Source organism: Cetorhinus maximus, chromosome 6, assembly GCF_964194155.1.
Source record: "Cetorhinus maximus chromosome 6, sCetMax3.hap1.1, whole genome shotgun sequence".
Classification (NCBI taxonomy): Eukaryota; Metazoa; Chordata; class Chondrichthyes; order Lamniformes; family Cetorhinidae; genus Cetorhinus; species Cetorhinus maximus.
The window spans coordinates 57,192,654-57,219,529 of NC_135884.1; the positions used below are offsets into that span (position 1 = coordinate 57,192,654).

The 26,876-nt window shown below is 44.8% G+C and overlaps 1 protein-coding gene across 5 annotated transcripts in view; it reads left to right on the forward strand.

Moving 5' to 3' along the window:
* The first annotated feature begins 7,060 nt into the window (after positions 1–7,060).
* Positions 7,061–26,876, forward strand: part of lrrn1 (leucine rich repeat neuronal 1) — a 113,378-nt gene continuing 93,562 nt past the window's right edge. For 2 of the 5 annotated variants that reach the window (XM_078543758.1, XM_078543755.1), the window contains exon 1: positions 24,934–26,626. The gene's annotated coding sequence lies outside the window, so the exon portion shown is untranslated. Of the gene's footprint in view, positions 7,313–12,855; positions 12,895–24,933; positions 26,627–26,876 lie in introns of those variants that run through there. The other 3 variants (XM_078543767.1, XM_078543756.1, XM_078543762.1) reach the window with 3 other exon arrangements.

Here is a 26,876-nt window from a genome sequence, read left to right on the forward strand (position 1 = left end):
TGGCAGAGCAAACTCCAATGGGAAGTTCCTTCTCTCTGAGTGCATCGAGTTTGACCTAACCATCACAAACAGTCTTCCAAGCAGAAAAACTGAAAACAACATGGATGCACCCCAGATCCCAACTCTGACACATGTTTGGACTATGTTATTGTGCAACAGAGAGATCTCAGGGACATGTGCTCTATCCGCTCCCTTAGAGGTGTAGAATGCTGGTCTGACCATCAGCTTGTCAAGGGTATTGTATCGTTGAAGATAAAATCTAAGGAGCTTCAGCACAGATCAAGCCACATAGAAAGGTTGATGTAACTATTCTTAAAGGCATGGCCAAGATAAGAACTGGACCATAAACTAGCCACAGGAATTGCTGATAATCCTGGAGGATAATATTGCCATTGAAGATTCTTGGGAAAAAGTTAAAGGATATTACTTACAGCAGAGCATCTGAGGTCCTAGAATTTGTTAAACAGAAGCACCAAGACTGGTTTGACCACAATGACCAAGACATAGGCAAGCTTCTAGATGAAGTGCACAATGCTTACAGATCTTACATATCTGACAAGAAATTACAAGCAAGGAACACCAGATACCATTGTGCAAAACACAGGCTGCAGGTCAAACTAAGAGAGATAAAGAACAGATGGTGGGAGAACAAAGCTGATAAACTTCAAGTCATGCTGATAAAAACAACCCGAAGCTCTACATAAAGGCCTGCGATCAGTCTATGACCCAAAACCAATGATGTGACTCCTAGCCTCTCAGCAGATGTCAATCAGCTCCTAACAAATAGACATGAGATTCTCACTTGTTGGGCAGAGCACATCAGCAATATCCTAAACTAACAATCCATAGTGTGCAATGATACCATTCAGTCACTTCCACAGAACCATACTCTGGAAGAGCTTGTTATCGATCCTCCTCAAGTGGAAGTCATGAAGGCCATAAAGCAGCTTTCTATGGGCAAGTCGCTGGGAGCTGATGGCATATCATTTGAAATATTCAAGTATGGAAAGACTCACATGGTTAGGAAACTCACTAGTCTCTTCTGCCTAATCTGGAACCAGTGAACTGTGCCCAAGACTACAAGGGTGCATCCAAAACTCATCTCTACAAACAGAAAGGGAGCAAGCCCTTCTGTGACAGTCATTGTGGAATATTCTTTCAGCAGCAGGAATAATTCTTGCACAGTTTATTCTTAATCAGATTGTCGCTCACATTATTGACTCTGTGTACCCAGAATTAGAGCGTGGTTTCGGTGCAGGATGGGGAACAGTAGAAATGATCTTTGCAGCGAGTCAAATTCAAGAAAAGTCCTGCGAAGAAAATAAGGACCTCTGTATGGTGTTCATTGACCTTAACAAGGCTTTTGACACAGTAAACTGAGAAGGATTGTAGAAGGTCCTGTACTAATATGGCTGCCCTGAAAAGACGATCAGTGTCATTTGCTCATTTCATGATGACATGATGGCCAGAGTGATGTAAAGTGATACGTCATCGGATGCCCTTCTGGCACCAACGGCACCAAACAAGGCTGTGTATTGGCTCCAGCCCTGTTTGCCATTTTGGCCATGCTCCAGTACATACTCAAAAATCTTGTCACAGGAGTACACATTGCATTCAGGACAGACGGCAACCTCTTCAACTTGCAAAGGCACAAGACTTACACAAAGGTTAGTGAACAGCTACTGAGTGAACTCTTGTTTGTGGAAGACTGCGCTTTCATAGCACATACTCCCAAGGACATTCAGCTTGATGATTGTTGTGCCCTAGTCTATGAACACTTTGGCCTGACAGTAAGCCTGACGAAGACAGAGATTTTGTATCAACCCACCAATGGCCACATACTTCAAGACCCCATAATCACTATCAAAAACACAACCCTCCATTCACTATAGAAGTTTTGCTATTTCAGGTGTCTCTTCTCCAATAACACTACCCTGGATAACATCACCTGGAAAAAGCAAGCTCAGTGTTTGGCAGGCTCATCCGTAGACTTTGGAAAGAGCATGGAGTTTATCTCAGAACAAAGATCAAAGTCTACCAGACAGTGGTTCTTACCTCACTTGTTTATGGTTGCGAGACCTGGACAATCTACTGGCATCACATAAAGCAACTAGAAGCATTCCATCTTCGTTGTCTGAAATCAATTTGCAATATCAGGTGGCTGGACAAATCCCCATCACCAAGTTTCTTGCCAAGTGCTGCATGCCTGGCATCGAGAGTATGCTCATCAGAGCTCAGTTTCACTGGCTCAGTCATGTGGTTCGTGTGGAAGATTCTAGCATACCTACAGCCAGCTGAGCACAGGAACCCACACCACAACAGATCCCAAACTTGGATATAAAAACAACTTGAAAGCCAACCTCAGAGCTTGCAAGCAGGATCCCAATACAAGGGGTAAAAACAACCTTGGACAGACCCAAATGGAGAAGTTGCTGTCATCAAGCGATTTTGACATTTGATGAGAACAGAGTCAAGTGCCTCCAGGACAAGCGAGGGTCCAAAGCCAATGCCTCCACCCATCCCTCCAACACTGACTTCATATGAAATATTTGCAATCAGTTATGCAAATTGAGACTTGGTATAATGTCACACATGAGACAACATCAAAGTGGACTGTTAACTGTTTTTTTACTGAACACTCATCTATCAAAGCGATGGACGAATCCATCATTGATGGCATAAAATGGGTGACAATGGATTAGCAGCCTGTTTTACACCTCTCCCGATTGTTACTTCCATTGAGCTCCATCATGAGACAAGGCACAGGTATAACATGTCTCAGAGCGACAATCTCGGCATTGACACTATGGGCAACTCTTTACTGACCCCAGAATCTTTAGCAGCAGTTGATAAGTAATCATTTATTTCTATTGTGAGGATGTAAGTACAGTCTAGTTATCACATCATTTTTGTTAAAAGCTAGTTTCATGTGGTTGTCACATCCTGAATAAGGCAATATACAAGCTTTCCCTCTGTTCTTGAAATTGAGAAATCAGCTAGGTGTTTTGACAATCTGATGATAAAAATCTGAGCAGTTCTTTTTAAAAGCAACTGATTTGTATTTGTTGGGGTACCACCCAGTTCAATCCTTATGGCGATATTTTGTTTCAGTGTGACTATACCTGCTGACAAGACCTGGCATTTACCCACCCTCTCGACACAGTCTGGATCAGCTGCTCTTACTTTCACAGCAGAACGCTAACCTTAATATGAGGCAGCTTGTAAGCAATGGCCCATGGTGGGGCAATGGGCCACAAGGCTTTTCGAGGTCTTCTGGTTGATCAATGTTACCCATAAAACTCATTCAGTGGTCCATGAGTATGAAAACCCGGTACCAATGTTATGGCTCTGAACGGTCAATTGTATAAATGTACCCTAATAGCATTAGTGCCATAGTTGAAAAATAGTGAACAATGTACCTGCTATTTCCTGAGATACATTGGTAATAGTGCCCCTTAAAACTGTCCAAATTCACTCCACAAATGTGAGCATCAATCCTGGACTCAATTGTGTTGAAAGTAGCATGAATAACCAAATGGTTAATTCAAAACCAAAAAGTGTAGGGTCTTTTCTGGTCCTAACATGTTTGAAAGTTCTAACCTGAGAATTACAGAAATAAGGAGACCACACTCAAATGCTTCAGTTAACTATCAAAAATCTTTACTACTCTTATGCTTGCAAACACATTTAATGCACCTTTAGTCAAACACTAAAACACACTGAACTTTGATGTTACAATGAGTTTATGCCTACAAGCCACCCACAAATGGTCAGGACCATGCTAATTATAGGTTTCAATGATTGACCAGATCATTCCTCTCTCTTGACTGTACACTCTGCAAAGCCTGCGAATCCTTCTCGGCACTCTCCATTGCTAACTTTATCTCCATGGTGCGCTTCAGGTCTGTCTCAACTTCTGCAAGCAAATGGTGCTGAATGGTGTAATCGTTTATGCTGCAAACCAAACAATCTCGCAACATGTTGTTTAAAGTATCACTGAAGTCACATTGCTCCATTAGCTGTTTTAACTTCACAATGTACATTGCAATCGACTCACCGGGGTCCTTACTCAGGAGTTAAACTTGAATCTTTGCACGATCACTGAGGGTTTAGGCTGAAAATGTCCTTTCAAGAGGTCTACTAGCTTGGTGAAGGTTCTGGAATTTGGCACATTTGGAGCTATGGATTAGGTAGTAGGTTTTGCTCCAGCAGACACTTAGGAGGATTGCCTTCTGTTTCTCCTCCAACATTATTTCATGAGCTACCAAGTAGAAACCTAATTGCTCAATGTATTGACTCCAGTCCTCGATGGATGAGTCGTACGGGTCAATCCTGCCAAAGGGAGGCATGGCTGGTGAATATACTGCTTTTCTTTCTTCCCTTAAAAAAAATTGAAATATTCACAGTCGCGAGGCGAGATGCTGCGTCGGCACTGTTTATCCTCGTCGCCAGTTGTAATAAACTTAGGAGTACAGGGCGGGTTTCTTGTAAGAAACAGTAAGCTTTATTTACAGACTCCTGTTGAGGCCACATGTTTGTTCCAAGGCCAAGGCTAAAAAGCTCCATCCCTAAGAATTGCCGCACTTAGGGCTGATTTGTCTCTACAGCCACATGACCCCTATAACAGTAAGAAATGGTTTAACTTACAATTACTACAGTATTCCTACAATTAATTACTTTTGATGTGTAGTCACTGTGAAAATGTAAGAAACATGGCAGCCACTTTGCCTTTAAGTAAGATCCCTCAATTAGCAATAGGTTAGTGATCAGATAATCCAGAATGGTGGTTGAAAGGAAAATATTGACCAGGACACTGAGCAAACCTCCCCTGCTCTTCTTCAAAATAATGCCACAGGATCTTTTACCTCCAGCTGAGACAACACATTTCACCTGTAAGACAGATGCAAATCAGACGGTGTTGCACTCTTTCAGTACTGCACTGGAGTGTAATTGTTTTGGAGGAAAATGTAACTGGGCTAATTAGTAAGTTTGGAGGAGTTGCAGATAGTGAAGAGGATTGTCAAAGAATACAACAGGATATAGATCGGTTGGAGACTTGGGCAGGGAAATGGCAGATGGAGTTTAATCTGGACAAATGCGAGGTAATGCATTTTGGAAGGTCTAATACAGGTAGGAATTATACAGTAAATGGCAGAACCCTTAAGTGCATCGACAGGCAGAGGGATCTGGGTGTACAGGTCCACAGGTCACTGAAAATACGCTGGTGGATAAGGTAGTCAGGAAGGCATATGGTATGCTTGCCTTCATCGGCAGGGGTATTGAGTTTAAAAGCTGGGAAGTCATGCTGAAGCTGTATAGAGCCTTGGTTAGGCCACACTTGGAATATTGCGTGCAATTCTGGTCGTCACATTACCAGAAGGATATGGAAGCATTGGAGAGGGTGCAGAGGAGGTTTACCAGGATGCTGCCTGGTCTGGAGGTTATTAGCTATGAGGAGAGGTTGGAGAAACTCAGATTGTTCTCACTAGAGCAACGGAGATTGAGGGGCGACTCGATAGAAGTTTACAAAATTATGAGTGGCATGGACAGAGTAGATAGTCAGAAGCTTTTTCCCAGGGTGGAAGAGTCAATTACTAGGGAACATAGGTGAGAGGAGAAAACTTTAGAGGAGTTGTGCGGGCAAGTTTTTTACGCAGAGGGTAGTGAGTGTCTGGGATTCGCTGCCAGAGGAGGTGGTGGAAGCAGGTACGATAGTGGTGTTTAAGAGGCAGCTTGACAAATACATGAATAGGATGGTAATAGAGGGATACGGACCCCGGAAGTGCAAAATGTTTTAGTTGACAGGCAATATGATCGGCGGAGGCTTGGAGGGCCGAAGGGCCTGTTCCTGTGCTGTACTTTTCTTTGTTCTCTTTGTTCTCTTTGTAAACCTGGATTTGTGCTTAAGTTTCTGGAATGAAAGTTGAACCCATGACCTCTGACTCAGATGGGAGAGTGCTATCACTGGGCCCCCAATTGTTTGCTACTTGCTTGTGCTTTGAAGCGATGAAGTTTGAGGTAAAGGAGCTGTGGTGAGAGAAATAAGGAGTCAGCATTTCAATAGGGTGCAATTCTTTCCTGTGCGTGGTCAGGTTTGAGTAAGAGTTATGTTCAGATCTTAGTTTAATATTTTCTTTTACTATATATCTGCTGCAAGAAAATGATCAAATGTATTTCTTTATGAAACCACTTTCTAGTTTGTATTTGTGTATTTTTAGGATGATGCTGTTAGTGGAGTAACCCCAGGATCAAATAAAAACACTTCTTACTTCTGCACTATCTTGGCTCTTGAGTGTCTTTTCAGGTCACTCAATCTGTTGGCAGAAAATTGGCAGGTGCCTGAATTTCTCTGCGTTCAATATAAATGTTCTTAATAGTCACTTAGTTTAAGATGTAATGGTTCATGACAAGGCTTTAAATTTTTTGTATCCTTAATGTTACATGTTCCAAACCTGTACTCAGGACTTCATAGAACAAGTTAACTGAAACCTATGAGAAAAATAATGCTGGGCTTATGATTACTGTTCATATTTACAGTGATGTGGTAAAGTGGAGTACCATGTACCTTTAAGAGAATGCAAGTGGACTAACCATGTGACAATACTGACTAATCACTGTACACCGCGGGCTACTGGTTAATTATAAGCCTAGAGCTGGAGGTGGTTGTGGGAGCAAGCAAGGATTTAGTGCTCTACCTTCTGTTGCAATAAACAATCACAATTTGTTCTAATGTCTATCTCTCTCTGTTAATGATAACAAGTACATATGAAGGCGTGCAATTCGAGTTTACTCGACTAGTGAACTCATAGACTCAAGACATAAAAAGTATTCACTTACATTATATAAATTACGTATAGTGCAAGAATTCTGACATAATTAAACCATTTACAGAGAGTGCTTTTGAAATTTTAACGATTAATGCACTTTCGATAATCGAGTAGGTTGTTTCAGGGAACTGCATTCCTGTTAACAGCTTTCCAGCTATAGGTATCTATTGCTGAATAACTTGTAGGCTTAACTGCTGTTTCAAAAACAACAGGAACTCTGCAAGCTGTCCCAAGGCATTTGTTCCATGGTTACTAACATGTTGCTAATTAGGAAAAGATGAGGGAAAGACAGGACTAATAACTACTGCTTCACTTTGCATTGCTGTTTCAATCCCTCAATCTATCATTTCTATTGTAACACGATAATTGTATATGATCTTCCATGTTGAACAAAAATCAGTGTGACTCAAGCAAGGGAACCCATCTACTAACATCAAATGAGTGGAAGAAAATACATCTCTCTGCTAAGATGGACATATTCAGAGGTAAGAGGCATTGCATTCAAAGAAAACAGAACTGTGAAAGAAAACATGGGTAAGTCTTTCGACAAGAAATGCAAGTTCAATTTCTCCGACTGCTGCACTAAATTTATGGTACTGTATTCCCAAGCTCAGTTGAAATACTGCATGCAACACAACAAACAAAAAGTATCTTGTGAAAAATTGTTCAATTTTTACACCTTTAAAGCATTAACAGCAGTCTTTGAAGAAATTGCTTCCAGCATTCATTGTCTTTCAGTTCAGTGAGGCTTTCTCACTTTAGTTTCTGTATGGAATTTTCAAAATAGCATATTATTATAAGGCACAAATTGCTGGGCTATCAGAGGCTGTGTTGCAATGTGGGAGGAAGGTGCCAATTCTAATGTGTTTACAAACATGAAAACACATTTGAACGCTTAACATTGTTAAATAAATATGCAGTTAACAATGACTAAATTATGGAATCATCTACTAGTAGTTTGAATATGTATTTATTCAAATGTCTCATCAAAATGTTATTTTTTATTAATAAATATATGACCTTGACCCTTGTTCTTCTGAAGCTTAGCTTCTACTAAAGTGAATGCCTTTTAATTAAAACACACACGTAAACAAAGCAGTCTTCCACAAGGAAGCAGGGTTAATACTAATTACAAAATGCTCATTTTAAAATAGCTGCTTTTGTTGTCAATTGGCTCTGTGTTTATCCAGCAGCTGAGGTTATCCAATATCTGCATTTACATAAATTGTCATCAGTTTATCATCAGTGCAGCTAATTTGTGCATCATTCAGCACTCAGAGCTAGGTGGATTGTTTGCTGGGAAGTTTAATCTTCCATTCAGTGGCAGCTGGTGAGATAGTATCGGAGGGGAATATGGACAGCCTGGAACTGTAGAAATGAAAGTCAACACTATTGCTTTGGACTGCAGTTGAACAATAGATTTTACAGCTGCTTAGCTGCTCACCAGTCCACTGCCGCCAATCACAAACAATGCATACAATTAAAGAGAGAGGATCCTTTTCCCATTATCTCCCTAGGCTGAGATTAATAGCTTTTTGGAAGCAGAGAGATGGACAATGTTGGTGTTGAAATTATCTTCATATTGATCAATTCTAATTTATTTTGTCAGCTGCAAATAAAGATGGCTGCAGCTCATATTAATTTAAAGTTAGTGATGCACAAAATATGAACTGGGATATAATGTATTGGAACCTACCATAAAAGTAACACAGCAATAAGCTCAGTATACCTATAAGTGCATTGGTTTATACATAGCCTTCTTCATAGGAAAGAACACAAACTCCATAATGGTACATCATTTCATGGCTTTGAAGGAAAACTAATGGAGATCTACTACAAAGAGAGAAACCCATGTCCTAAGTTCATCTTTTGTACTGTATCATGCTTTTTTGTCTTGATATATTTGAACCATATTACAACTTGGCATTTAGGAACATAAATTTAATGGCACTTTTGAGCAGCGTCATATTCTTGTAACAATCTACTGACCAGCATCAAGTCATTTTATCCTATAAATCAACCTAATGCCCTATAAGTGTTACTCTGAGATGGAAGTCTGCAATACCTATAATGTGGAATTACAAGACAATTATGTAGGCAATAGACTTACGCAGTTTCAAATAAAGTCTCACATTAATTTAACAAATATTGCTGCAGCTTCACAAGAGGCTCACAATAGGGTTGTATGACTTTAACAAGCACTCATTGTGACATCCACTAAAAGATTTGTCTTTACACACATATTCCAGCAGGCCACTCTCAATCACCTTCCCACTGCCCTCAGCAGCCCTAAACTTAATGTTATCTCACCCAGAGCAAATTAATGAGGCTACAGATCCATCTTCCTGTGGGAAGCAATGTCCTTGTGACCTCACAGATTGCATCTGGACTACTTTGATAATGAGTTGCTTGCTCCTCAAAGCTAGGCCACTGTAAACAATGTCAGCACTTTGTGTTGGAGAGGAGGATTCCTAACTGATATTGCATCAGTAATAGAGCAAACATTTGCCCCCTACAACACAAACTGCTGGTGCATTAAAAAAACACTAATGGAAGAGCTCAGTGCTTTGAAAGATTAATATCGAATCCAGTGTTGCAGGATTGCAGACAACAAATATGTACAATAGGAATCCGTAGGAGTACTGCCCTTGGCCAACCCATCCATATTTACCCCTTAAAGCAAAAATAGCTGTATACAAATGTTAACAGCCAAGTACTTGCAGGTTAAGTAATGAATCTACTACAAAAAATATTTTGACAGAAAAAGGTTGAACTTAGAAATGTGATAATGCAAATACAACATCAGCATGAAGTGAAATGTCACCTTTCCAGGACGAACAGTGACATTTTCCTGAAAGAGAACAATGATTTTCTCGGGCTAAGTTTGGAGCACTGTGGACCGTCGTGTCTGGCTTTCAAACAGAACAGAGAATGTTTTAACTGCATTTTAATAACATTTTTGCTCTTTTAATACAATTGATATTCAAGGACAAGTATAGTGCCCCCTTTTATGTCAGCCCAGCTCAGTCGTATGACACTCCTTGACTCAAGTCCCAGACCAGGATTTGAACACATAATCTAGGTTAATATTGAAGAGCGGTGCTGAGGGAGACATGCACTGTCGCAGTTGTCATCCTTCAAGTGAGACACTAACCCCCAGACCTGCTGCTATTTTCAGTGGTTCAAGGAACGTTCAAGATCCCTGGCACTAAGAAAAGCCTTGCATTTTCCTGGTGTCCTGGTTGTGTAATCAAAACACAGATTAATTGGCCATTCATCTTATTGCAGTTTGGCAGTTATGACTTTGTGCAAAATGGCTGTCGCTTTTGTCTTTGAATTCACCCTGCGTGAATCACATTGGTCAGAATCGTCCCAGATTTGCACTAAGTGCGATAGAGAGCAGGAAAAAGGACATTTTACCCGCCTACCGCAAAGGCAGTTTTTCACACTCTATTGCCCCAATGCTGCCTCATTTATCATGCATTCCCAAGAAACACTGTTTCGATGGTGGGTGGGCAGGCTCTCATTTGCCCACCATGCCATCACCTTGCCGCTTCACCACGTCGGCTGCTACATTTAAAGTGAAGCCATGCGCACACCTCTCAGTGCTTCCAGCCTAGGACCGCTGCTAAGAAGATATGCCCCAAAAGGCAAGAAGGCTGCAGCCCTCCGGTTAAGTAATGCATCCCTTGAGTGCCTTTTGGACACCATGGAGGCCCGCCATGATGTCCTCCAACCCCACTGTGGCTGCAGGAATTCCAGCAACCTCACCACTCTAGCTTGGGAGGCAGCAGCAGTGGTGATCAGTGGAGGTTGGCTATCCAATGCAGATAGAGGATGAATGATCTCATCCATGCAGCCAGGGTGAGGCAACCATCTCATCACTCTAAACTCACATACTCACAAGGCCATCACACATTCTCTGGCATCTCACTCACTGCCAGCTCAAGGGACATCACCACTCATTCTCTCACACACACCCTCACATCTCCCCCTGCCCTCATCTCCTCTGGAGACTGCCTCCTCAGCCCTCATCATCTTGAGGCCATTTGCACAGATCAACATGTGCCCCACCCCCCCACACACACCCTGGGATACCCCACTTCGCCAATACAGCCCTTGCCCTGCAGCCTCTTCCCTTGCCTGAGGCCACATCCCCCCCCCCTCCTCTAGCCCTGCAACTGTTGAAAAGCCATGCCCACCTTATGGCTGATCTGGTAGGTAAAGAGCCCTCCTAAAAGTGATGTGGTGCTGCCTGCGAAGCCTGGCACTGATGACCATGAGTGCTGCCCGAAGCAAGGTAGGCAAATAAACCTCGAAGTCCCGAGTGAAGTGCAGCTCCCCAGGTGCACGTTGTTTGTGTATAGTTGTGAAACACGTCGGTGTGCAATCACGTCGACATGCTCGGATAATCCAGTGTAGGAGGGATGACTCCGGAGAGCTGGGCTTATAATGATATGCAGATGTATCCCAATGAGGTTCCTAACATCCGATGGTGGGAAATGCGGCCCGCCATTGACGGGCAGGGTGGACGATTGCAAACTGGTTTCACAACCTCGTGAAACCGATTTTTTGTTTCTTGGCACGTTGTCCGCTCACGCTGCCGAACACGCCCGATGCCAACAGGCACAGAAAATTCCGCCCATTGAAACATTCTGGGCCAGAGATGAGGCACTTGTGACAGATCAGAAATCAATTTTGCCCCACGTTGTAACAAACTCTTATAAATTTTTGTAAGTGTTGAGTGTGTCAGCTTTGTGAACATTTAAAAATGGCTTTTTCCAAAGAGAAATTCTCTGCTGGCATGACTCTGTTTGGGAGGAAATCTGCATCGCTAGCAGGTATACAGATGGCGACTTCAAAAGCCAATGGTTCAATTCGGCCTGTGATGGGCTGGCAGAGAGTGTACCACAGATGACTGCCATTATTGGTGCTAATCACCACATTACTATTGTGTGTGTCAGCAGGTGTCCGCAGTATTTTAGGAAAATCTATCAGGCACACTCCATGGGCTCGATTTTAACTCACAGCTGGGAAAACAGCAATGGATAAAAGGGTATGCTCACCCGACCTTAACTCTGAGCCTCTTTAGCATACTGCTTACTGAATTCCCAACCAAAATGGCTTAACGTGTGCCAGGACCCTGAGTATTGCTGGGTCTCAGCAAGGGAAACGTGGTCTGGCGAGACAAGGACAGGGCGGGAGTCCTGAGGCTTCCTTATGGGCTACAGAGAACCCCCTGTTCCTCCTGACCCACAATAAAATTCCATAAACTTAACTTCCTTCAAGTTTGTATAGCCTTTGCTACTGTTCCTGGCAATTTTGGCACAGGGTAGCTATCATCATTAGCTCCCAGCTCAGGCTTCAAGTTAAAATAGCAGATTGGGCCCTGACGACATGATCAGAGCCCATTCTGCATACATAAGGAAGAACCCCATTGACCAAAGAGATTGGGAGTTGAATATATATTACTTCCAGTGTTTATCTCCTCAGTAAATGATTCATTATTCATCCTGCATCCTGCTGACCCAGATTACCTTGTGTATAGTTTCATGTTTTGCTTTGGGAGCCTGAGCTTTCCTGTGGAAGTAGTGATAAGGCACTAAATAAATGCCATTCTTTAAAGTTTAAATGGGTCTGTTACTGCAGGGGAAAACACATTTACTGTGCTTAGCAAAACTTAATGCAGGCTTCATTTAAAAGATAAAGGCCCTCCTTGTTAAAATCATTGCTGACTCTGCGAGAATTCATCTGTCTCATGTCATCCCACTTACTTCACTAACACTTGAACAAAATCACTGTCATCTGTGTTGTATGGAAGAGAAAATAATGATCACTGATCAAAGTAGGGAGGCTGTAAAATTTAATCATAGATTATAGGTTGAATTCTTTACATCAAATATATTACTTTCATTAGAGAACTTAGAATCTGTGCATTCACAAAAATAAACCTGAACTCCCTTAAAATATGTGCCAAGACCTAATACACCGATGTTGATGCAAAACATGTTCTTTTTGTTGCCTCCAGATTGGTTTTCCTTTTCTTTCAAGTGGCTGTCCATTTCAGGTAGGCCTCTGTTTAACCATTAACCTTTGATGATTAGTTTTACAAACCTCAGCAAAATTGCTCTGGCTCTTATTTTACAAAGATGTTTGGGTTAATGGTAACAACTGAGGAAACATGACACTGGAAATGTAAGAAGGATTTAAATTCTATACATTATTATCTAGGCTGAACAGAGGTGTGTGACCATGGAGTGGGCCATCAGCGTGCCTAATGCTAACCACGTACATGTAATGCACTTGGAATGATGATGACCGGCTGTAATTATACGCTTTGAATTAAAGGAATCAAAGACATCAGCATTAGTGTCAACCGGTTAGTTCAGCTGTCTTCCAGTGAGCACACCAGCATGGTGTCCTGGTTTGATGTACAGTGGAGCAGACAGAAGAATGGAGAGAGTGATTGATGAATAGAACTCTAGTTAAGCTCACTATGAGGTGGGAACACATTGGTTTTTGCATCAGGATAAGCAGCTCAAACCAGAACACAGAGTACAATGTGCAGAGCAAGAGCAGCAGCAACAAAACAGTCAGGAGACGCTTACACTGCACTGGAATAAAGCCCGTTTTGTGTGTGACAGAGACAAATGAGTATGGTGGCTTTCTTGATACAGATATAGAAAAGAGAGGGACAAAGTAATGATTGGGTTTGTGTTGCATTCTGCAGATAGAGTCTGGCATTTACACATGGGGCTGAGTTTTGCCCTCGTCGGCTGCGTGCAGCAGGCGGACCCGGGAGTGGCCGTGAAACCGACCGCGATTTCACGCTGGTGGGCCAATTGAGGCACGTCCAGCGTGAAACGCAGCTCGTCACTGGCCAGGAAGGGCTGAGCAGGGGCAGGGGCCTGTTAGCCACCGGGTCCAATGGTGACCTGGTGGCCGGTATAAAGAAGGCCCAGGGCAAGCCCGGAAAGGCTGCCAGGGAAGGACGCCTGGCTGCCACTCAGACGATGCGTTCGAGTGCGGCAGCAAACGCCAGGCAGGACGGCACGTCAGGTGGGCACTCGACCCCTGCTTTTCTGGTGAGTGCCTCACCTTCCTGCTGGAGGAGGTGGCTGCCAGGAGGGACACCCTTGCCCCCAGAGATGGGAGGAGGTGGCATCCTGGGTGAGCAGCCATGACATGGTGCAATGCACCTGGGTGCAGTGCCCGAAGCTTCAATGACCTTCTGCACTCAGGGTGAGTACTGTGTTGGCATGGGTCAGTGTGGAGATATGTTAAGGTGTGGCCGTCCCCCTGTTGACCTCAGGGGTGTTAGAGTCTGAGTGCCAACTATCAATGATGCCGTAACTGGTCAAGGGGATGAGCCCTGGATACTTGGACTGAGTGCCTTGCGGCTCGAGGGCCACGACTCGGATGTGCCCTGTGAGGTGTTCCTCAGCTGGAGTTGGCCAGGCTGCAATGGCGCTGCAGGAGAGTGGACTAATCAATGCTCCTCTGTCCTTTCAGGAGAAGATGAGTCATAACCAAGTCGAGAGGGCACATACAGGTGGAGACCCACCCAACCTGCTGCTGCTCTCCCGGTTCGAGCAGGACATCCTGGAGCTGGAGAGCCGGCACGGTCCCCATGCAACCAGCCGTGGAGAGGCGGGGGTGCCAGATGAAGGTAGGAGCACAGTGCACAGAGGTGAGACTTTCGGATTGTGCAACCATTCTAGTGTAGTCTCTTCATAGATATGACCTTCGAACCTGGAATCCCCATTGATCAACGGGAGACGATGGCACTGTGTTGCAGATCTTTGTTGTCTCACCAGAGTGCTTGGCATGCACAGTGACAGTGTGATGACTTTAACTAATGACATGTCCTTCTTCTCCCTTTTAGGTTCACCAGCAGATCCTGAAGGGCCACTCCTGGTGCCAGAGGACCACCAGGCATCCCTGTCACCTGCGTCACACCGACTCTCTGAAGCAGGCACCAGCGCAGATACCAGCACCTCGGTGGGCATTAGTTCGTCAGCTAACATCTTTGGTGCACATTGGTGAGGGCACTTCACACTTGCTTGAGGTACAGGCAGAGGCAAAGAGTGCCCAGTGCTCCAGCAGTTAGAGGTCTGCTGGGGACCAGGACGATGCTCAGTTGAAGGCAGATGATGAGCCTCTGGAGTCGTCCGTTAGGCGACAGATGCTGGATGTCCAGCAGGATGTGCGGGAGGATCTGGCAGAGATCCATTAGGGCATACGTGCCATGGCCTCCGTGATAGAGGCGTCCATGTGGAGCGTGAGCACTGCGTTGACCGTCATGGTTGAGCGCACTGCCTCCTCCATTGAGAGTGTGGCGACTGTCATGGACAGGCAGCTCCAGGGACAGAATGAGGGGTTCCTGGGGTTGCGCTCGGACCTGCAAACCCACACACAATAACTGACCTCAGGTGGTCAGTCTTAGTGCGGGGGATGGATGAGGCACCCAGTATCCCAGCTAGGTGCCCATCCATCAATGTTGAGCAGGGAGGTCCACAGCGACCTGACGTTGGTGCACGAGCTGCCTGTCGTCTCTGTGGGCTCCTCTCAGGGCACTCTGGATGACAGCAGCAGCTCCTCCACCCCTCTGCCAGTGACCATGACATCTGATGAGGCTGCGGCGACTGGGGAGATGCCAGCCATGGCACTGGCCGCTCCATCCCAGGCGGGGCCAGCACAGGCTCCACTGGCCAGAGGACGACCGCCAAGGTCATCAAGGCCAACAAGATAGCAGAGTGAGCAGGCTGCCTCCAATGCTGCTGCCAGCAAGGGGAGCGCACCTAGATGCAGCACTCGCAAACGTAAATTAAAGGAACCATGAGCACAAGAGGGACTAGTCACTGGTGTTTTTATGTTCATTTATGTTTAGTTAGTTTATACTGGTCTGTGACTTATGGCCAGAGAGACTGATGTAAATAGTCTGTACTTGTCAAAATGATAGAAATCAGGTTTTGTCACCATGGCCTGAGTGCACTTCACCTTTTTATTTCATTGGCGCAGGGTATGCTAGTATGAAATGATGGACATAAGTGGCTCTGAACATTATTGCACAGGCACTGAGTGTTCTTTGTGTTCAAATAAAAGAGCCCTTTCAGATATCCGGGATAGAGGTGGCAGCCTTGGCATGCGGTTGAAGCTGATCTTTGGTGGCCTAGCTGAAGGAGCGTTGGATCAAGGCATCCCTGGTGTCCCTGCCTCCCTGGAAGTTACCGAGGTCAGCCTGCATGCCCTCAGCGTTCTCCTCACCATGCTCCTCTTCAGACTCACTACTGGGTTCATCCTCTGTGGCCTGTGCAGCTGCATCAAGATCCTCTTCCTCCAGTGGGTCCCCTCTTGCCAGTGCCAGGTTGTGGAGAGTGCAGCATGCAGCCACTATCAGTGACACCCACTCTGGAGGGTATTGTAGTGCTCCCTCTGAATAGCCCAGGCATCGGAAGTGCATCTCTACCACCGCCCTTGTGGAGCCATAACTTTTATTGTAACACTTCTCTGCCTCTATTGTTGGGTGGCAGAGAGGCATCATTAGCCACCTATTCAATGGATAGACCTTGTCATCCAGCAGCCATCCATCTAGTCGGGCTGGAGCACTGAAGAGCCCCGGCACCTGAGAGTGTCTCAGGATGTAAGCATCATGGGAGCTGCCAGGATACCTTGCAGACTTGCAGAATCTGCAACCTGTGGTCACACACTATCTGCACGTTCATGGAGTGGAAGCCCTTCCTGTTGACGAAGGCTCCCGGCTGACCCGCTGGCGCCTTGATGGCCACATGTGTGCAGTCAATGGCACCCTGGACGCGGGGGAACCCAGCAATTGCTGCAAAGCCTCTGGTTCGCTCAGCCTGGCTGGCCCCATCCATATGGTAAAGAATAAAGATCCGTACCAGCCTGAACAGAGCTTCTGTCGCCAGCTGGACGCAACTGTGGACAGCTGACTGGGAGACTCCACACAGATCCCCCACAGATCCCCCCTGGAAATAGCTGGAGACATAGAAATTGAGGGCCACTGTGACCTTCAGCGCCACTGGCATGGGGTGTCCACCCACACAGTCGGAGCTGACCTCAGGCACAATCATCTGACAAATGGAGGTGCCTTGAGAGGCGGAACCTCCTTTGGCATTGCATCTTGGACATATTGAGGTAGCTGCATCGCTGCCTGTAAACCCTGGCAGCAGGATAGTGGCATCTTCTGCAGCCCTCTCCATCTTGGGCTACCTGCTAGTCCTGCACCCCTTGTGCCTGCGCCTCTCCTCCCACAGGTCCCCCCCTTGGAAGCTGCATAGGGACACCTGGCCTCCTCTCCCTTCTGTCCCTCTCTTCCTCAGAGGAGGAGGTGCCTCCAGCGGAGACCACAAACCCCATTACCAGAGTAACGGAAGGCAGTCTGATACCTGGACGGGTCCACATGGTCTGAATCCTCCGTGGGCCTGGCAGACAGCAATGAGTCCTGAAATGAGGCCTGGAAATGTTAAGAATGAAGCCCTGAACAGAAATGAAGCTGCCAAATTCCAATAAGCAACCAGCTGCAGACTACTTCCAAACTAAACCAGAATTACCTGGAAAAACTCAACAGGTCTGGCAGCATCGGCGGAGAAGAAAAGAGTTGACGTTTCGAGTCCTCATGACCCTTCAACAGAACTGAGTAATATTAGGAGAGGGGTGAAATATAAACTGGTTTAAGGTGGGGGGCTGGGGGGAGAGAAGTTTGGCGGGAGGGGGGGGTGGTGGTTGTAGGGACAAGCAAGCAGTGATAGGAGCAGATAATCAAAAGATGTCACAGACAAAGGAACAAAGAGGTGTTGGAGGTGGTGATATTATCTAAACGAATGTAATATAATAATATCACCACCTTCAACACCTCTTTGTTCCTTTGTCTGTGACATCTTTTGATTATGCTCCTATCAATGCTTGCTTGTCCCTACAACCACCCCCCCACCAACTTCTCTCCCCCGACCTCCCCACCACCTTAAACCAGCTTATATTTCATCCCTCTCCTAATATTACTCAGTTCTGTTGAAGGGTCATGAGGACTCGAAACGTCAACTCTTTTCTTCTCTGCTGATGCTGCCAGACCTGCTGAGTTTTTCCAGGTAATTCTGTTTTTGTTTTGGATTTCCAGCATCCGCAGTAGTTTTTTGTTTTTATCTACTTCCAAAACTGTTCACTACTCACACTGGCAATGCTGCTGACCCTTCTTATCCCGCCCTTGGATGAGGTTTGTGAAAATGTCGTATGGCTGCCTGCCCGTTTTGCCTGTGCGACGAGCAGAAAACCGCACGGACAACGAAAAACCTCAGACAATTGCATTGTCAAGGGCCCTAAGTGGCCTGTTAATTAATGGCGGACGGCACTCCAGCATCCGCGTGCTCCCGCAAAGCGAAAGATTGCGAGAGTGCGCCCTGACGTCAGGACGCTCGCCCAACGTCATCGCGCAATATTTTACTCTCGTTTGGGTCGGGTGCGCGCCCGCCCGATGAGGGCAGAATTCTGCCCATTCAATATTTCAGCAAAACCTCATCTTGCCAAAGTCATAAAAGAATGTTTGTCAGTACTACTTGGTTATTTGTATTGACTTTTCCAATACTGTTCCAACACTCGCTATTGCAGAAGCTTTTTACATTATGTTTACCTCTTTATTCCTATTCAAAACTTCCAACATTTGATGAGAAGGATTGGTTTGTTGAACTGACAGTCATCCTTGAGGAACATCCAGCCAGGCAGCATCCTGATGACTGGAAGTAAGCGTAGTGTATTTTTGGTTTCAATGTATACAGTCATTAATTATCTATGACAGTTTGGGTTTGGAAAGGTGGAATACAAGGAGCATGCAGTGCCTCGATTCATATTGCATCACATACAGTCATAATGTTAGACGCAGTTTGTCTTTCCATTTGAAAGATTAATGATGAGTTGCTAGCCATGCTAAGGTTGATGGCTGAATTGAAAAACAATGTTTTTTTCTCACCTTGCACAATGTTCACCCAAATCTGATCATCCCCACCTCTCTCCTCTATTTCTCACATTTCTCCCATGAAGGGTCATCAACCAAAAACATTAACTCTGTTTCCCTAAACAGTACTAACTCACCTCAGTTGGTAAAAATATTGCCTCTGAATCAGAAGATTAAGGCTCAGTTCCCACTACACAATTAAACACTGAGGACAGAATTTTAGTAGGCCCCAGAAGGCAAGAGGAGAGGGGGTTGGAGTGCCAGTAAAACTGTGGGAAGCCTTGATGGATCAACTCTCTGACCATGTCCCCCCATTGGGGAATAATACCACTGGTCGGGTTAGCAGCCAACTTAAAAATCCAAAGCCCCTATAAGGGCCATTTTACCAGGCCAATGGAAAAATGACAATGGCGGATCGACACCCCCGCCGCATGAGGAGGCAGCCTTCCAGTGGAGCCCAAGGGGGGAGGGAATTGTGAAGCATAGAGTGGGCCACAGGCAGGGAAGGCAGCCCCCCTGGTCCCAGCGATTTCCCAGGAAGGCTTTCCCCTCCAGCAATTGGCCTCCCAAATTTTTAAAATATTTTTCTCCTTACCTGTTAAATGCAGCGGATCTCAAGCCTGTCTCAGCAGTGGCCACCGTTCCTGGTGGCACTGCTGAGGCTCCTCTGCTCCCAGCCCTCTGATTGGGCTGGTAGCCCCCGTGGGCTGGCTGCCTTGCATTAGTAATCTATGCCCTTATTGATAAAGCCCAGGATGCTGTATGCTCTCTCAAACTATACTTCCAGCTTCAGTGATTTATGCACGTGTACCCCCAAGTCCCTCTAACTCCACTAAAATGGCTGCTGTCTGTAAAATTTAGAGGGAAGACCCACTTGTGCATGCCAGCAAACTGCTTTTCCGGCCGATGTCGCTCCACATGCCCAATCGGCAAAATTCAGCCTTTAATCTGTGTTGATACTTCAATGCAGTACTGAGGGAATGTTGTAGGGAATCCATTGGACAGATGTTGGCCCTCTGCAGGAGCAATTGACCTAGTGCCACTCCCCTGCCTTCTCCCCGTAACCATGCATATTCTTCCTTTTCAGGTAATAATCCAATTTCCTCTTGAATGCCTTGATGGAATTTGCCTCCACCACACTCTCAGACAGTGTATTCCAGATTCTAACCACTCACTGTGAGATAAAATTCACTCATGTCGCCATTGTTTATTTTGTCAATTACCTTAAATTTATGACCACTGGTTCTTGATCTTCCCACCAATGGGAGCAGTTTTTCCCTATCTACTCTGCTCAGACTCTTCATGATTTTGAATACCTCTCTCTAACCTACTCTCCTCCTCCTTTTCTTCAAGGAGAACAGTGCCAACTTCTCCAATCTGCCTGAATACATAACTAAATTCCTCATCCCTGGAACCATTCTCATGAATCTTTTCTGCACTCTCTCCAATGCCTTCACATCCTTCCTAAAGTGCAATGCGCAGAACTGGACACAATACTCCAATTGAGGCTGAACCAGTGTTTTATACAGGTTTAACATAACTTCCTTGCGTTTGTACTCTATGCCCCTATTGATAAAGCTGTATGTTTTATTTACAGCTCTCTCAGCCTGTACTACCAGCTTCAGTGATTTATGTACATATACCCCCAGGTCCCCCTACTCCTGCACACCCTTTGGAATTGTACCTTTTATTTTATATTTTCTTTCTGCATTCTTCCTACCAAAATGAACCACTTCACATTTCTCTGCATTAAATGTCATCTGACACTTATCTGTCCATTCCACCAATCTGTGTACTTGCTTACCTAGGTGAATATGAAAAGTCCCATGGTGCTTTTCAAAGAACAGCAAGAAATTCTCCTTGTGTCTTGCTCAACATTCCTTCCAAAAGTAGATTATTGTCGATTTTACTTTGAACTTGCCGTGTAGAAATTGGCTGCCACATTTGTCTACATAACAGAGCAATATAGGGATGGTAGTGTGCTGGTATTATATTGGGCTAGTAATCCATAGGCCCAGGCTAATTCTCTGTGGACCTGGGGTGAACTGGCAGCTGGTGGAAATTAAAATTAGTTAATAAATCTGGAATTAAAAGTCGGTCTCAGTAAAGGTAACTATGAAACTATGAGCTTATTGTAAAAACCCATCTGGTTCACTAATACCCTCGAGTGAAGGAAATCTGCTGTCCTTACCTGCTCTGGCCTACATGCAACTCTGGACCACAGAAATTTGGTTGGCCTTTAACTATCCTCTGAAATGCCCTAGCAAATCTTTCAGTGGTGCCAAGCTGTTACAAAAAAATCAAAAAGGAATAAAACTGATGGACCACCTGGCATCAACCTGGGAATAGTCAATAGTCATGGTGGAAGAGAGTGTTGGGAAAGGGCAAGAACAGAAATAAACTGTTGGGAGCTGCTAAATACTTTGGATTGTTTCCAGGAGATTGGATGTCTACTTAAGAGACCGAATAACATTAACAGAATTGGCGTTTTTGGTTGTCATTAAAAGTAGAAAGGAGAAAGCTGTTTGGTAGTTTGAAGTATAAATTGCCTATGAAAAGTTAATAGTGTTTAATTACAGTGTTTTGTCTTTAATCGTTGATACCACAAAAGTTCTTTTAAAATGTGAAATCTTGACATGTCATCCTTCCAGCTTGTAAATGTAAGTTCGAATTCCCATTAAATCATTATGGCTCTTTACGGAGGCCGTAACATTTTCTTCAGAATTGTCACGCCCCTAGCCAAGCTGTTCTAGTACAGCTACAACTTGGCATCTATCTGACAGTGCGGAAAATTGCCCAGCTATGTCTTGTCCACAAACAGCAAGGCAAATCCAATTCAACCAATTACTACTCCATCAGTCTACTCTTGATCATCAGCAAAATGATGTCATCAAGCAGCACTTCACAGAGATAAACTATTCACCAATGCTCAGTTTGGGTTCTGCCAGGGCGACTCAGCTTCTGACCTGATCATAGCCTTGTTCCAAACATGGACAAAAGAGCTAAACTCAGAAAGTGAGGTGAGAGTGACCGTCCTTGGCATCAAGGCAGCATTTTACTGAGTGTGGCATTAAGGAATCCTAGCAAAACTGAAGTCAATGAGAATCAGGGGGAAAACTCTCCACTCATTGGAGCCATACCTAGCACAAAGGAAGGTGGTTGTGGTTTTTGGGGGCCAATCAGTTGAGTCCCAGGACAATGCTGCAGGAGTTCCTCAAGGTAGCATCCTAGGCCTAACCATATTCAGCTACTTCATCAATGACCTTCCCTCCATCATAAGGTCAGAAGTAGGGATGTTCGCTGATAATTTCAAAATTTGGTTTGGCTCCATTTTTTGACTCCCCAGATACTGAAGCAGTACATGTCCATATGCAGCAAAACCTAGACAACATTCAGGCTTGGACTAATAAGTGACAAGTAACATTCATGCCACACAAGAGCCAGACAAAAAGAATCTAATCATCTCCCTTGACATTTGTTACTGAGGCATATTGATGTCAAATATTAAATTCCAATTTTTCTCTGCTGGACGCATGTATGGAACTTTTTAAAAAAGGGCTGTTTCAACTGTTAAAACAAAGACATTGACTTAAGATGGCTGCCATAGGCCAACTGACATGTCAGCAAATGCAAGTTAGTCATGTTTCTGGAAATTTCCAAAAAGTGGATTATAACCAAGACAAGTCCAGGCAACCCTCCTATGGAATTTTATACCTGCTAATGTCAAGGATTACTTCAAAGATGGACTGAAACTGAAAATGGCAGCCACTATTTGCGTAACTATAAAAGCTACAATCCATTCTATCAGGCTGGAGCAGGAGAGTCTAAAGAGACAATGGCTATCTTTGAAGTGTTGATATATTCTTCACAGCTCATTACATGGAAGAATGAGTCAATTAGAAGTGATGGCTTGGACATTAAAAATTAATCACTTAGGCCATAACACAATAGCCAAGGTCTGTTCAGACATGAGCTAATCAATTACCTTCTGTGGAATACTCAATAATTATGGAGAGACAGTTAATGTGATTGGGATCACCATTTTGAAATACCTTTTATTACAAAACTCTGCTTGCAAAGGGCAGTCTGGAGAAGGAACATTTGAAGGTAGCGAAAAGGCTGCTTACCTCTCTCTTTCTTTCAACTATGGTGAACCCTACTCACTTATATTTGACTGTGGACAGCAGGCAGAGAAATTCTAAAGAAAACTTCAAACTCCAAAGCAGCATTTCCAAGAGGAAAACCCAAGGACCACAGCCTAAGAACTGCCTCAGCCATGAACCACAGCAAAGTTCAATGAACTCTTTATATCTTGGCTGCTTATCATTGAATCTTAATTTGACCAGAAGTTAACCTCGACTACTTTGCAACTTGTATTTTTGCATCTTTCTGTGTGTGTGTGCCTGCCTGTGTTGCAACGGGCAGGATGTGTGTTTACCTTTTAAAATATTTTTAATATCTTTACCTGGGTGGGTTTTTAGTGCAATAAAAATGATCCCCTCATGTGTTGAAACTCAAGAAAGCCTGTCTGACTGAGTTCTTTGCAACCAGCACATAAACAGTTAAGTACGTACACTGAATTGGCACATTCATCCTTATGAATTTCAAAAAACCCTTTTAAGACCAACTGAGAAGTGTTTAAAAAAAGGGCGAGTCCTTGCACCCATCCTTAGCTGTCGTAACACAGTCAACAGCATTACCATCGCTGATTCCCCACCATCAACATCCTGGGGGTTACCATTGACCAGGAACGTAACTGGACTAGCCATATAAATACTGTGGCTACAAGAGCAGGCCCGAGGCTGGGGATTCTGTGGTGAGTAACTCACTACCTGACTCCACAAAGCCTGTCCATCATTTTTCACTCCAATCACACTCAAGGAGCTTGACACAATCCAGGACAAAGCAGCCCACTTGTTTTGCACCCCATCCACCACCTTAAACATTCACTCCCTCCACCATCAACGCACAGTGGTAGCAGTGTGTGGCATCTAAAAGATGCACTACAACAGCTAGCCAAGGTACCTTCGACAGTACCATCCAAGCCCACAGCCTCTATCACTTAGAAGGGCAAGGGCAGAAGACACATGGGGAATCCTTCCACCTACACTCACACACCATCCTGACTTGGAACTATATCGCCATTCCTTCACTGTCGCTGGGTCAAAATCCTTCCTTCCTAACTCCCTTCCTAACAGCACTGTGGGTGTACCCACACCACATGGACTGCAGCGGTTCAAGAAGGCAGCTCACCACCATCTTCTTAAGGGCAAATAGGGATGGGCGATAAATGCTGGCCTTGCCAATGATGTTTACATCCCATGCAAGAATATCTTAAAAAGTCTTTTTTGTTATGTAGCTAAGATGGTGAGCAAACAATTATTAGAAGAAAAAATATAAATTTTTCTAGAGTTATGGCTATTTGTTGTACTTTGAATAATGATGGCTTTGGTAACCTCAGGTGGACTGAAACATCTATATTTCAGGCATTTAGAGATCAGCTAAAGCTCGAGTCAATTTGAATTTTGGATTCAGTTCAGAACACACTCTGCTGTCTATACACTGTTCTTTCTTTTGACTGAGTTGTATATAATATTTCATACAATTTAACATCTTCATTCTAAATGGCCCTATTGGTCATCATTTACCTAACTTATCCAATGCAAACTGGTTTGTTACAATTAAGTTTTTCTGTTGAATATCTCTGCTCCCCACTTACAATCCAAGCAGGTAGTGTTCTCTATGTAGGACTCTATGTGCAGGGAGACAGTGATATGAAACAGGAATGCCAAAGCTGAGCTGGTACATTTTCATTTTGATATCTGTTTTGTGATATAGTTTTCATTGCTACCTTTATCTGAGTGTCACCTTAGTGCCATAATCATTCAGTATGAAGGCAGTCATATAAGAAGAGCTTTTAGCTGCATGATTATTGAATGTTGATCCTCAGGTATTGCCTTCGTCACTGTAGACATAGACGGCAGAATCTTCCATGCCCGCTGGCGTCAGGCGTGTTCAGCGGCATGAGTGGACAATATGCATGAAGGCCAAAAATGGGTTTCGCAAAGTCATGAAACCAGTTTGCAATCGTCCACTTTGCCCAGCAATGGCAGACTGCATTTCCCGCCATTGTACATTGGGAACCTCATTGTAATACGTTGCACATCAATACAAGCCCATCCCAGTGGGATCATCCCCCCACACTGGATCATCCAAGATCATGCCGACGTGTTTTACAACAACATATATAAGGCTTGCACTTGGCAGGCTGCACTTTGAGGGGAATTCGGAGGTGAGTGCGCAGTTATGTTGTGCAGCGCTCATGAGTGTAGCCTATTGGACTTCAAGGTTCAGGCACATTGGAGTGGGGCAAGGGCTGTCCTGCTGTTGAGTGGGGGATGGGGCAAGGGCTACACTGCAGTTGATGGTGGTGCACAAGCACGTGCGGAGTGGAGGGGCGGGAAGCAGCCACGCATTAGCGAAACCATGTATAAAGTGATCATTCCTCTGCAGCTGAGACAGTTCAGGCACATTTTACCCGCTGGCCACAATGATGGCTTTTCACGGTGTACCATCCCAATCACACCTCATTAATTATACATTCCCGGGAAAGATGCCATCTTGATGGTGGGTGGGCTCTCATTCGCCTGCCACGCCATCACCTCGATGCTTCATCATGCCGGGCACCATATATTTCGATCCAGCCATGCAGCCACACACATACCTCTCAGTGCTTCTAGCACACAGCTGCTGCAAAGAAGACATGGCCCTAAAATGCAAGAAGGCTGCAACTCCCCCCCGCCCCCCCCCAACACCCCCCACCACCCCTGGCCTCTAACCAGTGTGTATGTGAGAGGGGTGCGGGACAACTCGATCTCACTCCAGCTACCCCTTCTCCTTGAGGAGTCAACCAGTGGCCCTCAGGCACCCATAGGGAGGAGGATCAGCAGGTGCACATACTGGGGCCGTCCACCCAGGTGACTCCAGGAGTGTCCAGCCCATCTGAATCCCTTCTTCCTGCGACCTTAGTAGCTCCAGCTCCACAGGCCGAGGAGGGCGTTACTGTCAAACAGCAGGACCCTGAAAGCAGGCCGGGGGCCTCCAGGCCTCGACACTCCAGGCGAAGCCTGCCAAAGTCATCACAGACAGGGCGTAGCTGTCAGCAGCCTGCCTCTACATCTGCTGTGGATGTCTGTGGAGCACCAAGACTTAGCGGTGTTAGCGGTAGGGTTAGGAAAGTTAAGATGTATTTTTATTTCTTGCTCATAGTACAGTAACTTCAAAACAATATGCAGAATAAACATCACAAATGCAGTCAAACCTTCTCTGTCAGGCTTAAAGACCATCCTACTCCCATTGCCTTACTCTGGGGTGCAAACTAAACAATGCAGGACTCTGCCTGGAAGTTATGTCAGATGAGGAATGGTTGCTGTCGCCCTGGCCACAGTGTAAAGGACATCACATGCTATCATCATGCAATCCCATCACCTTCAGCACTTTAATCTCTTCTTTGGTTTTTCCCTCCATGTCGGCCTCCGAGATCTCATGTTCTTTTGAATCCTGATCTTCCTGCCTCGAAGATGATATTGAATTCGACTCATGTCGTTGTGGGGACCTTGACCGTTTTCTGTGAGGTGACCTCGAGTGACTCCTCCTACGTTCCCGGTCTTGCTCTTGTGACCTGGCTCGCTCTCTCTCCCTGGATGTCGACCTCGAGCGACTGCGCTCTCTCCAGGGCGAGTGGCTCCTGCTCCACCCACTGACCGCACAGCCCAAAGCTGGAACAATTCAGCCCAGAGTTTCCAACTCTGTGGAATCGATATGTTCTGAGGTAAATGGCAACAACAACTACAAATTTAACTGGTCTTCAAAATATGCATTTTCAATGACATTTTACAAAAAAAAAGCAATAATCTTGAGCTAAATTATGAAAAGAGTAAAAAGGCGATTAGATATTCAGATATCAATGGTTTAGTCATGACTTTTTTTTCCATTGTGTTGTATTATTAATTAGGAACAGGAAATTATTTGATCAAAATAATTGCAAATTGACCAAACTCTATGACAATGGTTAGGCTGAA